The 16,933-nt window shown below is 33.4% G+C and overlaps 1 protein-coding gene across 4 annotated transcripts in view; it reads left to right on the forward strand.

Moving 5' to 3' along the window:
* Window positions 1-16,933, forward strand: part of LOC125077739 (CD151 antigen-like) — a 107,324-nt gene that overhangs the window by 56,597 nt on the left and 33,794 nt on the right. The window contains exon 1 of one of the 4 annotated variants that reach the window (XM_047689765.1): window positions 13,648-13,807. The exons of 2 other annotated variants lie outside the window; for them this stretch is intronic. The gene's annotated coding sequence lies outside the window, so the exon portion shown is untranslated. Of the gene's footprint in view, window positions 1-13,647; window positions 13,808-16,610; window positions 16,629-16,933 lie in introns of those variants that run through there. One more of the 4 variants, XM_047689766.1, reaches the window with a different exon arrangement.

Raw genomic sequence — 16,933 nt, forward strand, 5'->3', positions numbered from 1 at the left:
TATGCTATGCTTTCTCTTACCAAGTAATTTGTTAACACCGAAATAAAAACAAAATGAAAACTGCCCACCGTTATCAATAGAAAATAGACCTAGAGCTGGGGCTTCATGGTGCAGATATCCACTCGACGTTCCACAACCGACTCGCTTGTTTTGTTTTCCTTCTTCGCACAACGCGTCGATATTTGGCTTCGCTCGCCGCAAGAAAAACACGTCAGCGGGGATGTTTTCTTCGAGACGTCCATTGTATTTCTTGCTTGCTTGAGCTTTGGCGTTGTTAACAATCAACAAGCAACTCCATCAATGGCTTCCTCCGACACGGCCGTCCTGACATATCACACGCCCTCGTGTGATGTTGAAGGCCGCGTGTCATCGGTATCTGCAGAAAAGAAAGAGATATTTCTGTATAGTTCGGCCACTCCTGACCAAGCAGATCGTGTTTATTATGTTTGACACAACAATTTCATTTGAGATATTTCCATTAAATATTTGCCTTTAATAATAAATCTTTCTTTATCGAATCTTACTCCTATTAGATTCCACGTTACATTCTTTATTAAGTCACTAGTGTCGAAATAGCCACCTCGCCATTACACACTTTGGATTATTAGTAAAATCTAAATGGCTACCTTGCCTCTTATTCTATTAATTTCAAATTTCAATGGCCACCTCGCCCTTCTACGGCCACCTCGCCATTCTGCGGCCATCTCGCCATTCTGGGGCCTCCTCGCCTCTCAGAAAGCTTAACTAAACTGCCGCACTTATAAAGTATCTTATAACGAGGCTTTATTCGCCACAAATACACACACCCACACACCCCAATATAAAATCATTTTAGAAAAACTAAATATAGCACAAAAATCTTACTTTAGTTCTCGAGGCTTTCAGAGAATTGCAATCACTTACGACAGTGAAAATCCTTCCATACAAATAATGGTGGAAATGCTTAATTGAGTTAACTACTGCTAGTGTCTCTAACTCGTAAGAGTGGTACGGAGACTCCGCTTGCGGAGTGCGTTTACTGTTGTATTGTACCAGATATAATTTTGTACTAGTTCTTTGAAAGATAATATCGCCGTAACTTTCGCTACTAGCATCCGTATGTAACTCTATGGGTAATTCTGGATCAAAAAGCATGAAAACCGGAAATGAGGTCAATACCCATATTATATCTTGCCTAATCGTTTCGTATTCTGGGGTCCAAATTATTTTAGAATTATTGTTAGCTAATAGACTGTAGAGTGGTGCCATCTTAACAGAAAAGTTACTCACAAACTGCCTAAAGTAGGATGCTAAACCCAAAAATTGTCTGAGCTGAGTGATGGTCTGTGGTGGTAAGGAACTAGTCAACGCGGCTATTTTGCGAGTGTTAGGTCTGATTTTACCCTGCTATTTCATAATCCAAAAAGTGAAGCTGTCTTTTAGAATAATACATTTTTTTATATTAAATGAAAATCCAGCATTACTAAGAGTTTTTAGTAGTACGTGTAAACGTTCCAACCGTTGCTCTACATTAATCGCGGGTATAGCTAGATCGTCCATGTTGACGATTTCGTAAGAATGTGCCAAATCACCTAGGGCCGTATTAATAGCTCGCTGATATACAGATAGAGCATTTCGTAGACCAAACGGCATGACAGTAAACTCATAACGAGCGTCCGGGGTTATAAATTCAGTTTTCTCAATAGAATTCGACTATACATTTTAAGAACTTGATAAAATCCACTAGCCATATCAAGGCATGTATAAAGTCGTGCACCGGTCAATCTTTGAACTTGATCACCGATTAGAGGTCGGGAACTGTATTAAGAGTTTAGTTCTCTATAATCGCATTTCATCTGAGCTGTCGCGCTTCTTTACTAAGAGAATTCTGCTAGAAAAGGCCAATTTGCTTGGTCTAATAACTCCGGCAATTAACAGCCCACTAAACTTATTACGTACTATCACTCGTTCTTCTGGGCTCAAGGCCGTATCTACGATGGCTACTAACTTAATTTCTAATTCACCTGTCTTTACTCTACTACTAGGCGTGCCTTCAACAAATGAGTTTTTAAAAGACTATAGTACATCTATTAACTGTGGTTTAAGGTCGTCATGAATAACAGTATCAACGTCGTTAAAGTTAGCGACCGCGGTACCTACGTTGCAAATATTAACTAGAGATGGTTTCACGGCTATAGTTAATTTATCACTAGTTATCTGTACTGACAACCCTAAGGAAAACAAAGCACGTCCAATCAAAATATAATTGTTCAAATAATCGTCGGGTAATGTGAAATAAAATTTGATTGAAATTTGATTGTCATGACGTACAAGACCGTTAAAACTGACCCTGGCTAATATTTGAGAATCACAAATACAATAGATTTTCCTACGCCAGTCAAAGTAACAATTGTGCTCTGCAATGTACCAACAAGCTTACGAGAGACGCTCTCTTTAATTAAAGAATAATCAGCATTGGAATCGAAACAAAATGAAAACTGCTCACCAAATTGCGTAATTATCCCGATGACAGGTTTCATACCACACACGTCTACCCGCTTCACAACGCTGGGTGCGGTGGCGTGCTGTGTGCTGGTGGCACCACTCTTGTAGCAATTCACAGTGGCACGCGTAGCAACAGCTGTGTTGCGGTTTACCAGAAAGCATCCTACATAACGCTGCTCCACATGTTTCACGATCTGATAAACAGATGTCTGCCGTTGCCAGCCAGGCCTGTGCGTCAGTGTCTTCGTCTTTTGGTTGAAATTTAGGCAGCGTAATGCTTCTATCCTCGATATTCGGTGGGTTAGTTAGCGCCTCCACGAGTAGCCGCATGCTGGTTTGCTGCGCCTCAAATAATGCGCGCCATCCGTCTTCTGCTGGTGTCCGTAGATCTTCATTTTGTGCCGGCACCGATCCCACTTCTGATGTCGGAGAAGCAGGATGCCGAACAGTTGGGTTCGGGGATTGATCCGACATTTGTAAGACTATGTGGGCGTGCAATGGAGATATTCATAAAATAAAACGTATTTAATATCGTCTAATCACTGTATTAATTGATACAATAATCGTACACTACAATAATATCAAAGGATTACAATAATTCATCTCGATTAAGAGCAAATGGGTTTGCAAGCAACCATCGCATTCGAGAAGCTTGTCAAAACATAACGACTCGCGTTGCCATGACGCTTACAACTCCATCCGCTCTTATAAGTAAATCAGCCATCAAACATTATTGCCAACTACTCGATTCATTAATTATCCAAATCAACAACCAAAGTAACCACGCTCCGATATATATATATATTGACGACGATAATGTCCTCATGACCAATATTAGTCATGGCAGCCTTTTTTTTTAACGGGGATTACACAAACACAGTTGCACTCTCTTCACTCATAATTTAATCTGCAGTCCGACACTACCGGAGCAAGTTCAGGTGTAGGACCAACATTTTAACATATTTTTTTAAAAACGAGAGTGTAACTACGTATACGAATTGCCAAACGTCGGGTTAAAACGATTTTTTTTTCGGGAAAAGCTATTCATGCATTCATCAAGGCTCAATCTGGATTTTAAACGCAGGATCTCCTAATCAGTCATATAAACTAGCTAAGACTTACGATTCATAGTATCATCAATATACAGTAAAAGGCGTGCAATTCATTACCAATATCTTACAAAGACACTTTGACTTGTCATTTGAACGCGTCACGTGACGGAAATATTATTATGAATTCTGGTTATTTATTCCACGAACGACCGACACAGTGAATGAGTCTCAAAGGAAAAACTAGATCAATGAAGAGGATTTTAAGTAACAAGTTACTTAAGATCGAAGAATTCTGTCGTCTCTGTGTTTTTTTTATAATATTAATAGACGGGCAAATGATCACCCTATGGTACGTGGCCTAACTATAATATATAAACTGGAAACAAAGTTGTGATGTTATGTCCCTCGTAACTGTAGTTATACTGTCTGACTCACCCTTTAAACAAGAACTCAACAATACTAAGTATTGCTAATAATGTATGGCAGTAGAATATATGATGAGTTGCTGGTTCTATCACTACGGATTTGCCCAAAGCCATGCCACAGAGTATACGTTATATAATATTTCGTACATAAATGAAAAAAAGTAATAAGAAGCAATGATGTTATGTCAATAAATATTACGAACTATAGAAACTTCTTCGAGTAGTTTATTTCAAATATGGAATGCAACGTTGAAATAACGATGTTGAAAAGTAATTGCATATAAACGATTATGTGTACAGTAATATTAAGAAACTTAAATATAAAGGTGACATTAGTGAACACGCGTAGTTATAACGGGAGGACGTGATAGGTATGCGCAGGGTGGCAAAGAGCCGGAAGGAACTGGCTCTATAATAATAATTAGGAACAGAACAAACGAACGCTTTGAGTTCGAAAATCGTGGAAAGTTTCAGATTCAAATATTTTCCGTCCTATTTATCTCTAAGTATATATAAATCAATTTACATGTAAGTCCGGAGGGTAGGATAACGGCCTTGGGCACGCGCAGCCAAGGCTAGACTATATCGCCAGTCCGATACTGGGCATATGGAGTAGAATATACTCCACTACCACTCTACTAATAAAATAGGTAAGAGTTGAAATATAAACCAAGAATTTTTAGGCTAATACGTTGACGTTTATAAAATTATTTCATTAAAAACAGAAGGGAATTTAATATCCAGCAGATTTTTATCATTAAAAAAATAAGTGTATTTTTTTATGATAAAAGTAAAATATTTTGTAGCAAATCTTATATAAAATCTATATATCATTAATATCTTATATAAATTTTATGTAAGCCGATTTTTGTCCCCGTGGTTATGGGACGTAGAATATCAGTTATGATCTTATTTTGAAGAGATGCAATAGATGTCCAGAAAATTAAAGAGGAGTCTTCATTGCAATTTACTAAATTGTTACGATTTAACTAATAATTAATTTTAGAGAGCGGGAAAAAGTAAATGTAAAACGTGCGAACAGATGTCGTAAGTTTACAATGAAATTAAATCAAAACAAAACCTGTCATCGGTTTCGAAATTTCTAAAAATCTGTTGAATAAACGCGAAGTCTCGCGGGCCCAACCCACTATCTGTCTTATAACACACTATAAAAACTAAGATCTAAGGGGGGCTGAAAAGTGTTCCTGTCCTTGACGGCTTTTAAGAGGATTCACAAATTTATAATATGTTTTAAAAAAAAGTGCTAGGACACCATTACACTAACAGATACATCAGATAACTAACAAAACAATTTTAATTAATTAATTTAAAAATAGAACAAAAATCGTTGCTTAAGCCTCAATAGCGCAATGGCTTAAGGGCCCAGACCCCTTGGGCTATGTCGTCCCCACTCTTAACATAAGCTTTAAGCTTAAATAGAGGGGTAAATAGGAATATTAGTAATCCCTGAATTAAATTGGGACATTGCTACTATTCTTTTAAAAAACAAAAACCAAAAAGAATTTCTAATATTAATTTGCATTCGTTTTCGCCTCGACTCGAAAAGATGAAAGATCCGAGGCCGAAGCCAGACTAAAGTTTATATTCATAACGTGAATTTACCTGTTGTGAACACAACATGCAAAACCTCACAGAAATCGTAACGTTTCAAAAAACAGTCAGTAGTTTTATTCTGCAACTCTTTGCTTGCTTACAATCGCCGTACTACAGCAGTTATTCATTCGTTTCTTTTATATAGCACAGAACATTAAACTTTTACCCGCGCTAGTTATTCATGTTTATTTTTCCACAAACGATTTTCTTCCGGATCCTTTTACATTATCCACTGGATCTAATATAGCGTTTCTTCCAACATTATTCGACATTATTTTATCAATTGAAATGACAGATTATTTCATCATCGTCATCATCCACAGATCATAAAACAAAAGGCATATAAGTGAATTTATATTCGCTTTTGTTGCTTCACTATAATGTTCCGCCCGTTCCACCAAGTAACAACAAATATCAATAGGTTATATGTTACACCATGTAACAAGAGTTTCACGCAACGTTCCTATGTGTAACGTATGTCTTAAATTCTACTGACGCGAAGTTTTCTCCGCTATCATTGTGCCGCTGCTATACGTGTAATATTTAGTAAAAACTTACTTTGTATTCGACTTGTGAAATGTTGACGTCAGTACCAAAAACTATAACATTAATAATACATATAATAATATTATATAATATACTATTTTGGTATTAGTAATATCTAATATATTTGGTATTAGTAATATCTATTAATAATATCTAGTTTAATTTTTAGTTTTCAAGGTCATGTTCAAGCATAGTTTAAAAGACGAAACTTGAATTTAATCATGTATTTTTCGAGGATTCTGCTGAAATATGTTGAATCAATGAAAATTGGTACTTATTTGAAATTTCAATATTTCCACATTTTAATCCGATTAAACAAATAAACGGCCACAGAGACAATACACAATAATATTAACTCTTCTTTAATGAGTAATATAAAAATTATATAATAAAAACTAGTATGTTTATATATATAATAAAGCAAAAGAAAAAAGAAACCTGTACACTTAAAAAAAAAATTCAAAATAAAGACTGATGATTATATCCTCCTGACAGATTTGGGTCATAGCAGCCAATGTAAAGGGTCTCTACACAGGACATGTGTATGTTCTCAAGTATGTACGCAAACACAGTTGAACTCTCGAAATCCGATGGGATGACAAATGCGATATGACCGGAAAGTGTTTTAACGCAGGACTTGGAAGGTGCTAAAAAAAGATTAATAACATAAGAGATATTTTTAAATATTTGACTCTCTGTCTGTCTGTATGTCAAAGTCAAAAATCTATATTCAATGTAGAAGCGTTATATTTGCTTATTGATAGTCAAAAATCTACCACCATACCCGCTAATCTTCAAAACTACTGAAAGAATTTTCTTGCGGTTTCAAAAGATTGATATCAGCTAGGTGCCATATTAAAGCTTTGTTTCACTGTAATAGGATCAAATCAGCACTGAAATAATATATCGCTATCTAAATAAATTATATTTAAATATCATTTTTAATTCGGAGTTTAACTGATATGTTCAAAGCCATCGTGCGTAATAAAACCGACTTTCACACGGATGAAATCGAAGTTACAAGTTAGAAAAAAAAATCTTAGTAAAATGAAGTCGTAACTACCGATCTGTTCAAGATCTTAAAATAATATAATACAATGTGATGATACTGTCAAAACATGCTCTGTGTTATTTTAATAACAAGAATGTTATATATAAATATTAATTATAAATTTATACGTAACTCAACGTAATAAACCGTAAACGATCTTACATTATAGTAAAGTATGACAAAAGATGTAAGTACGAGTATTAACTCCGGCCCTAAGCTTGAAAATATCGAATTGCAGAGACTTTATGCGGAAATCTCAATGGCTCTGCAGTCAGCAAACATCGGGTCTTGTCACCAGGGAATTGTTCCCTTGTTAACTTCAAATATAGTGTATCCTTAGAGAGTAACAACTGATATAACGTTTTACAACAAATTGAGTAAAATGTATTATTTTTTATGGCATTGGTTGGCGGCCGAGCATATGGGCTACCTGATGGTAAGTGGTCACCACCGCCCATAGACAAAGGCGCTGTAAGAAATACTAACCATTTCTTACATCACCTATGCGCCACCAATCTTGGGAACTAAGATGTTATATCCCTTGTACCTGTAATTACACTGACTCACTCACCCTTCTAACCGAAACACAACAATGCAGAGTACTGTTATTTGGCGGTAGAATATCTGATGAGTGGGTAGTCCCTACCCAGACGGGCTTGCACAAAGCCCTACCACCAAGTGTGTATATTGAATTATTTTTGGTACACATTCATAGAGTTTGAATAGTAGGCGAAGAGACTTTAGAGCATTCATTATCGAATTAATTCGTACCATCGTTTTCGTTTGGGTTACTTAACTTTGTTTATGAGGTTAGTTTATCGAGGTAGTAGAGTCACTCAATTAAATGGAGATAGAAAATTTGCAGTCCTGTCTCACAGACTATTACAAGATTATCAATACTCTTTCTATGTTCAAGTCTGAAAGCAGAGTGTAAAGGGAGCCCGTCTAAATACAAGTACAATAAGGATATAACGTCTTAGATCTAATTAGGCAGAAGAGTTAGAAAAAGTGATATATACTTCACTTAATTTCAGTATGAAATACGTTGATGATTTCAACTGACATGGTGACCCGTTAACTTATACAAAAAAAAACTTGTAAATGTAGCCCCGTAATGAATATGTCGATATATAATGTATTACTAACTAAAATCGAATGTCTGAACATTCATTGAAGCCCATACAAAACTATGTAAATATTAATAGTAAAGTAGGGCTTATACGTAGTATAAGCCCTACCGTAGTATCAGACGGGTGTCTGATAGTCTATCGCCAAACAACAATACCTAATATTGTTGTGTTCAATGTCACTACAGACACAAGGGACATAACATCTTAGCTCCCAAGTTGGTTGCGCATTAGCGATGTAAGAAATGGTTAATATTACTTACAGCGCCAATGTCTTTGGGCGGTGTTGCCCAATTACCACCAGGTATCCAATTAAAATATTGTACTAAACGTAACCGTATATAACAAACAAAACTTACAACGAAAATATATATATCTTTTATATTATGCCTGATAAAAAATATAGAATCGAAAATAAAATACTAGTCCTTAAATAATCTTGGAATATTTAAGTACTAATAAAACAAAGTACGTCATAACTACGCGAAGCAGAAGTAAATCGTTCTATACGGCATAAAGGTTAATTAATTCAGCTCGATCCCAAATAAATATTACCTCAAAAATATGTCTGCTCTATTTCCGAAATTTATTAATAAAGTATATATATCTTAATATAGAGTTTTATTTTCAATTTGAAATTGTAGGTTTAATTAATAATATTGCTCTGCCATACTAATATTTGCTTAGGTTTGAATTTCAACGATATTTACAATTTATTACTGCCGATAATATTTTCGTTGAACTTTCATTTAAAACAGGACGTTATTACCTACTAGCAAAAATATAGGTACATTAAGTTATCAAAGCGGTACGAAAAAAATAACCACGTTAATTATAATATAAAGTTGAATAATGTACAAGCTCCTAACTCTTCGATGGGAAATATTTGGAGCACATGTATATGTGTTGGCAGAATTTCATTAAAACTAGATACATGCAGATTTCCGCGTGATGTTTTCCTTCACCGTCGAGTACGGAAGGAATTATTAAGACAAATTAAGCACATGAAAAATCAGCGATGCCTATCTGATTTTCAACCCTCAATCGTGTGTAAGATATATGCTATATAACCACTGAGCCATATCGGCTCTCAATAACTAAATACTGATGCTAAATATTAAAAAATAAACACTCTCTCTCCATCTCCCTTAAAAGAAGTAAAAGAGTTTCTTCCTCCAGTCGTTCCTTTATCCTTGAACATCGTGGTCCTGGTAATGAAAGCTCATATTAATAATTTGTTTACAAATATTCTCTTGGTGGCGATCCAAGTGGAAATAAAGAAATTACTTGACAAGTTACTCAAACTGTCTCTGGGTCTTTTGCCCTCGGTGCTACCTACACAATCATCGGTTCTCATCCTCACTTCGCATTATGTGTGCAAAGTACGAGAACACTCGATGGTAGCAATTTGAGATAAGTTGAGTTTTAATCCCAAGCTGGGACAACATAGACAAATTGGTGTGCTTAGCTTTTCAAGTTATTCTCAGCGTAAAGGAGAGCAGGTAATTATATATTCAGATATGATAATCTAAATACGTAATTGTTCTAATTCAAACAAATATTTCTTATAATATCTAAAACGAGAAGTTAATTACTGTAACAAGAAGCGAAACCATTTTAGTCTTTAAATACTTCTCAAAGTTGTTTATTCATAATTAAAACAAATGCTACGAACTTTACGCTGAACCAGTGAAAGGTACTGTAAAGTCCATTAATAAATTAAATATATATTAACAAATGACGCTTCTGATGTTTTCAATTACCTAAATCGTTTTACTTATAAAGTAATGTTAAGCGCAAAGATGGGGAGACTTCCAACAGGTTTGTAATAGTTAACATTTGACCTAATAATAAATTGAGTTATATATTACATTTTTTAAATCTCATATTATGTATGATGTATTTAGTTGTTGGTAGAGCTGTCTGTGTAGACACTTTACATCATGTATTTTAAGGCTAAACAACAATATAGAGTCTTGATGTGTTCTGATTTGTAGGGTAAGTGAGCCATTGTAAATACAGGGACAAGGGACTAAACATCTTAGTCCACAAAGTTAGTGTCATATTGGTGATATGAGGACTAATATTACTTAAAATTCCAATGTCACTAAACAGTAGTGGCCGATTGGCCAATCCGTCAAATTATACGACAAAAAAAATATCACGTTCTATCGAATCAATAATTAAAGTTCGCTTCTAATATTACCAAAAATACTGGCCTATGTAATACGTCAAGTAACACATAAGAATGTCCACTTCTGGGCTAAGCCCTTTTCCTATTTTGAGTCGACTCAAAAGGTTCAGTGATTTGTTTTAATGTGGTTTGGTGAATACATATGTTGCTCCTTCCTTAATGTCCAGTTCCACCACGAGATATTCCTTCACCGCCACCGCAAAGAGAAAAATTTAATGATTTTTCTTAATTTTTGTGAATTCGTAAATATACTTAATTATTGTTATAACATTTTCTTTGAACCCAGTAATTGCAGCTTTAAAATTGCCATTTATCTCAACAAGAAGGCTAAAAGAAACAATATAAAGTTTTGAGGGCACTTGTAATTTTATTAGATCTTGGAGAGAGTTGTACGACAGCGGTTTCGTAATAAATTTAAACTGTAGAGCTAGACTGTACGAGGAAACTCAAGACTCTGCGTAGAATAAAATCCAAAAAAGAACGCCTTAAAACCGTAATTTCGTCACATTTAGGTTTTTTACGGAAGAGGGATCAAACTGGCTTAAGGTTCATCAGATGGAAAGTGAATACCACCAGCCATGGAATCAAATTTTGTTTCTTATAACATGGACGTGCCGTTTTTTAATGATGATAGAAAGATAGGTTAATATTATGTGACGGTATTTAAAGAACGCCTGTAAAAATATTATACAGAACACTCAAACTTTATTTTCATTTTTATACAACAATATTTTTAATAATTAAAATATCATTTAATGATAAATAAACGACAGCGACAAAAATGAAAAAGTAAAAACAATCGAGTTAACACTTTAGACTGCTACTTCCAAGAAATTGCGTTCTTAAGGCGTTAAGATCCTCTCAACAGAATTCTTTTAAGATTTAGGGTGGATAACGGCATCCCTCCTTATCTCATTTGAGATTCACACAAAGTTCAGACTCGAATTAATTTCCTAAGAAGGTGCTATTTAAATTAATGTACATTTTACTATAATAATTTGCTACGATAATTACACAGCCGATATTTAATAATAGCTGCGAGTAATACACGGAACACCAAAAAAAGCACTCTCAACTAATAAATATAATTGAAAAGCTTTTTATATTCCAGTGAATCGAGAAATAATTATTTAAAATAAAACTCAGTACTTGGCTGAGTGTTATTCATAAACAGCATCGACGACATCTTCTAGATACATTATTTATATATCTTTATAATTTACTTGGTGGTAGGGCTTTGTGCAAGCCCGTCTGGGTAGGTACCACCCACTCATCAGATATTCTACTGCCAAATAACAGTACTTTGTAGTGTTGTGTTCCGGTTAGAAGGGTGAGTGAGCCAGTGTAATCACAGGCACAAGGGACATAACATCTGAGTTCCCAAGGTTGGTGGCGCATAGGTGATGTAAGGAATGGTTGATATTTCTTACAGCGCCTTTGTCTATGGGCGGTGGTGACCACTTACCATCAGGTGGCCCATATGCTCGTCCGCTAATCAATGCCATAAAAAAAAAAAAGTTCTACTCACTCCACGTTTGAATGTGTGACGGTCGTGCTTATAAGATGTCTTAGTGTGCGTGAGTAAATAATAATAAATCTAAGAGTAATGGCAGCAAAAAAAGTATTTTTTATTTCCCTATCACATATTTGCCCACATTGTATTGTCTATCATATTGACACTCTCTCCAACTGATGTTATAATTGTCAATATATTTTTAAGACTTTCTTCACAAAAAAAAATATCTAATTTGTATTTTTTTGCAGTATTTTCTCTTAGTCTTCTCACGTACACGAAGACGTCTTGTAAGCATGAACGTCACTCATACTAATGCACGTGGAGGTGTGCACCATCGTGAGTGATTAGGTGTATATACCTGTTGTTATTATTACCTAATTACTGTAAAGCAAACGTTTGCGGTCGAAGTCTTCCTTGCCCTTCCTAGGGAATGCTTACGCACTAGCAAATATAAGTTGAACCATAGTCCAACCAATATTTGCTGGTGCAAAAGCGACTGAGACATTAATAAGTTAATAATATATAATATGATTAAGATAATAGTATAATAAAGTTGAAAATATATTTTGGTTCGAGATTTGACCGTTTTGAGAGACCGTTTGACTAATCTATATAATATGAAAATTCGTATCTATAAAATGTAATTTATCATGGAGAAGGTTTTAATATAAATTGCTGTAACTTGCTAATTAATGGCAAACAACCCTCAACATCTTCTTTGTTATATAAGCAATAAGCTCAACTATGCCAGATATAAAAAGTGCACAATATCGGACTTTCTCAATCGATATAGTTGTTTGATTCTTATACCTATATTGGTATTTACATATTTTAAAACCAACCTGTCTCACTAATAACTTAAACAAAGCAAAACTTCTAATATTTATGCATAGTAAAGCAAACTATTAAATTTAAAAGGTAAATATAGATAAAAGATAACCTTAATCTCATACAGATTGTCTCTAAATAAACCCGCTCTTGAAAACCGTTTCTGGCAATCGCTAAGAGTAAAATCACCACACGGCACGCCACTTGAACTCTAAGTGATTATTTTTAGAAAGATTCAACGACGTAAATAATATCCCATAATATTCCTTACGGAAATATATAAGCTTTTTTTCTTTAAATTAATATATATATATATATGTGTATATCTTATCTTAAATCATTTGTATAAATATGTATTCATAAAATTTTTTAGTCTATGATTATTTTTAAAGCAGGTAACTATAGATTTTTTTTTATTACTAATGTTAAATATACTATGTATAAGAATAAATTTAACAATATTGCTTTGTTGAATATACATAAATGTAAATATATTTTTTTTAACATTTTCTTTATTAAATAAGTAATCATAATGTGATGTTATAAATAATTTAATTATAATTATTTTGAGTTCGAATTATTTTGAGAATAACGAAACAAAATAGATAATTATTTTAAAGCAGCAATTAAAATCTATTGTCTATTGTACCTTTAGAAACTTCTACAAATACAGAGGTTTTTGTCGAAGTAGATTATTCCTTTAAAAGATTAATTTATGTAGAATACAATACTGAGTCGAAGACCTGAATTAATTATTATATAACAATATTTATTTGCTTACTTAAAGTAAGTCAGTTCGATTGTAGCGTTGGAAGCGACCGACGTCGCGTTTCGCGGGCTCCGATGTATTCTTAATTTCGCGCCAAAATTACATAGAACATGTTTCATTATTAATATATTATATTATCTGTTTGTGAGTGTACTAAAACTATATGATTGGAATGCGTTAACTTATATATAAAATAAAAAGGTAAGATATATTTCAATAATAATTTTATTACGTAAAACTTCTAGATCAAATTGTTATTATAGTTCTCTGGAATTTTATATGGAATTAATTTGAAAAATAATAATTCATTTTAAAAAAAAAACCTAGGGGGTAATTGAAAACATTGAAATAAAAATAAAAGTGATAAATTAAATCGATATTGCATTGTCTCGGTTTTTATTAAAACATATAGGTAATTAATACTGAAGTAATTACAAAAACTTTTTATGGTACTCTCATGCTAAGCAATTTAAAAGTAATAATCGTCGTAAATTAGGTAAGTCTTAAAACAATTTTATAGTTTGCATGATTCTTATCACAAGTAAATAATACTATTACAAACTTTGACATCTCAAAATGAAATATACTGCATTTGATATAAGGTTCAAAATAGTTTAAACTAAAGCCATCACATGGCATTGTATACTATTGATGTTGGCCTTGTATACAAGAATCACACGGCGACTATACGTCAGATGTTAATCATCAATACATATATATTATTTTCTATTTAGACGAAGCAACTAAACATTACAAATAAATTTATCTCGCTTGTACAAATAGAACTCGTCAATCTTGCGTCCCTGTCCCCCTCTATTGACTTTCATAAGCACTACTGCTCTGTAGCGCTTCTTAGCAGTCATAACCCAGTGAATTGTCAGCCTAATGCGGATACATGAAACGCAAATAAACAATACATTACATTTATCGTACCTTACCGAACCTACATTATTCATTCATTGTGAAGTTTGAACATGACTTTGAATACAAATCAGAGCGGACTTAAAATTTATGTAAGTAGCTATAATTACATAATTAAAATTATATTATAGGTAACAAAACGACATTGTATCGTGATACTAAAACGATACTTCCTTATTGACTCACTGATACAATGAAAACGAACAAAAATAGTACTACCTACTCGTACTTATACAGAATGTTTAAGTTGAATTATATATACTAGTTTCCGCCCGCGGGTTTACGCGCGTGTGGAGGAGGAGCAGCTTTATGTCCATGTCCTTTTCTGTACCTCTGACAATGTAAATAACAATTGGCTGAGTAGTTAAGACGTCAGATAGTAATAAACAAACTGACTTTCGCATTTATGAAAGTAGTTAGGCCTCTTTCTCATAGAATTCTTTTTAACTGGACTTCATCCATTTTCATCTTTTTAAGAGTTTTTTTTTTGTGACTTACCAGTATCACAATGTCACAGTCCTAGAACATCTATTGTTCGGAACTTGTTTCTGTAACCAAAAACGGCGCTATCACCATTGAATAGAACAATGACATACCAATATTTAATATAGAAATTATAACACTAATTTTATTTTTTAAAATAAACAAAGAAAATCAGCTTCAATATTTTACTTACGTGAACGCTTAAATATAATATTTAAATATTTAAATTTACATTTATACCAAATTAGGTAATTTTAAATTTGGAATACCTACATACTTTCGGTTGAAATTCTTCCACAAAGAAGCAGCAGGAGGCTTAAGCTCGAAACCTTTTGTTTCAGAGGATAGCCATTGCCTAGTAGTAGAAAATTTTTAGGCCGTTTTTCGAACTTTACTCTTTAACAGCTTTCAAAAAAGGAAAAATTGTATTTTTTATGTTTGTTACCACAGAACTCGGTCCTTTATGAACCGATTTGGATAATTTTTTTTTATTTAAGTAATCTTTCTATTTGTTCCCATTTAAATAAAGAAAAATACACTTTCTCAAAGTATTATTTAAAGATTTTTTTTTTATTTATAATTAAACTATTGTATCAAGATTGATATAAAAATCGAAGTGTAGAAACCAAATTTAGTCACGTGACCATGACGCTATAAATAATAAGAGAATTGATCTGTATGAAACCTTGACTTTTTTTTTAAACTCTCTGCAAAAAGTTTTGTTTTTAGTCTGACTGGGTGTATGCTAATCCTCATATAACCTTAACCTTCTTAAGTATTCAAAAGATACCTATTGTTACGTTGTTCTTTTTTTAAAATAAATGTTGAGCGAGCGAAAGGTTTTCTTGTACTAACTGCTACAAACTCAATACTATTAGTATTCACTGCTTCTAGTATAAATAGTTAGCAACTATAGTATACATTGTACAATAAGTATTAGTATACATACGATATATAAACATTCCAAATTTAAAATTAGGATGATGATAATGACGTCCCCCTGATCAATTTCGGAGGTCATTCTCAAAGAAGTCAAACCAACTACGCGGGCCATATTATAGTGCACAGGTGTGTAATCTAACACTCTCTCTGTACTCTCTATATGGGAATATAATCATAATCCCATGGGACAACAAATCGAACACGACTGGAAAGAGTTTAAGCGCAGGATGAAAGCCTTTACATGCTTTATGAGAAACGCTAGTCTACCCACTTCCAAATTCAAGACACCGCGCTGCTACTGACAAATTTTCAAATCAAATCAAATCAAAATATACTTTATTCAATAAGCCTTTTCAAGCACTTTTGATCGTCATTTAACAAACTATTTAAAATAAAGCTACCACCAGTTCGGAATGTAGATTCTACCAAGAAGAACCGGCAAGAAACTCAGTAGTAACTCTTTTTCAGCATCTAAAAATACAGTCATGTTAGTTAAACACAATTATATATGTATGTTATGTATCCTGTCTGGAAGTCAACAAGCATTAACTCCAGTTTTTTTTATAATCTATATTGTCTTGTTTCGACAGAGAAACCCAATCAATCCGGCCTATGTTTTAAACCTAAACCTCGGGATCTACAAACTTACAGCTACTTGACTAACAAGGCTACCGAGGTAATATTATGTATATTATACTAATATTGTAAAATTTGTGGGCTTAAATTAATCGTATTCAAACAAAAACTACTAATCCAATATGTTTATAAAACGAAACGACAATATCGGTTAAATTTTACTGTCACAAAATATTAATCCTCATCAAAATAAATAACATATTAATAAACCTTTTATGTAGATAAATATTGTATTTTACACTTTGCAATTCGAAACAGTTATTTCATAAATATTGCGAGATATTTAAATGAACGCGTGAAATACAAAGATCGATTAACTCTTCATATCCCATTGATTAAAAAAAA

The sequence above is a fragment of the Vanessa atalanta genome, chromosome 4 (genome assembly GCF_905147765.1).
Source record: "Vanessa atalanta chromosome 4, ilVanAtal1.2, whole genome shotgun sequence".
NCBI lineage: Eukaryota > Metazoa > Arthropoda > Insecta > Lepidoptera > Nymphalidae > Vanessa > Vanessa atalanta.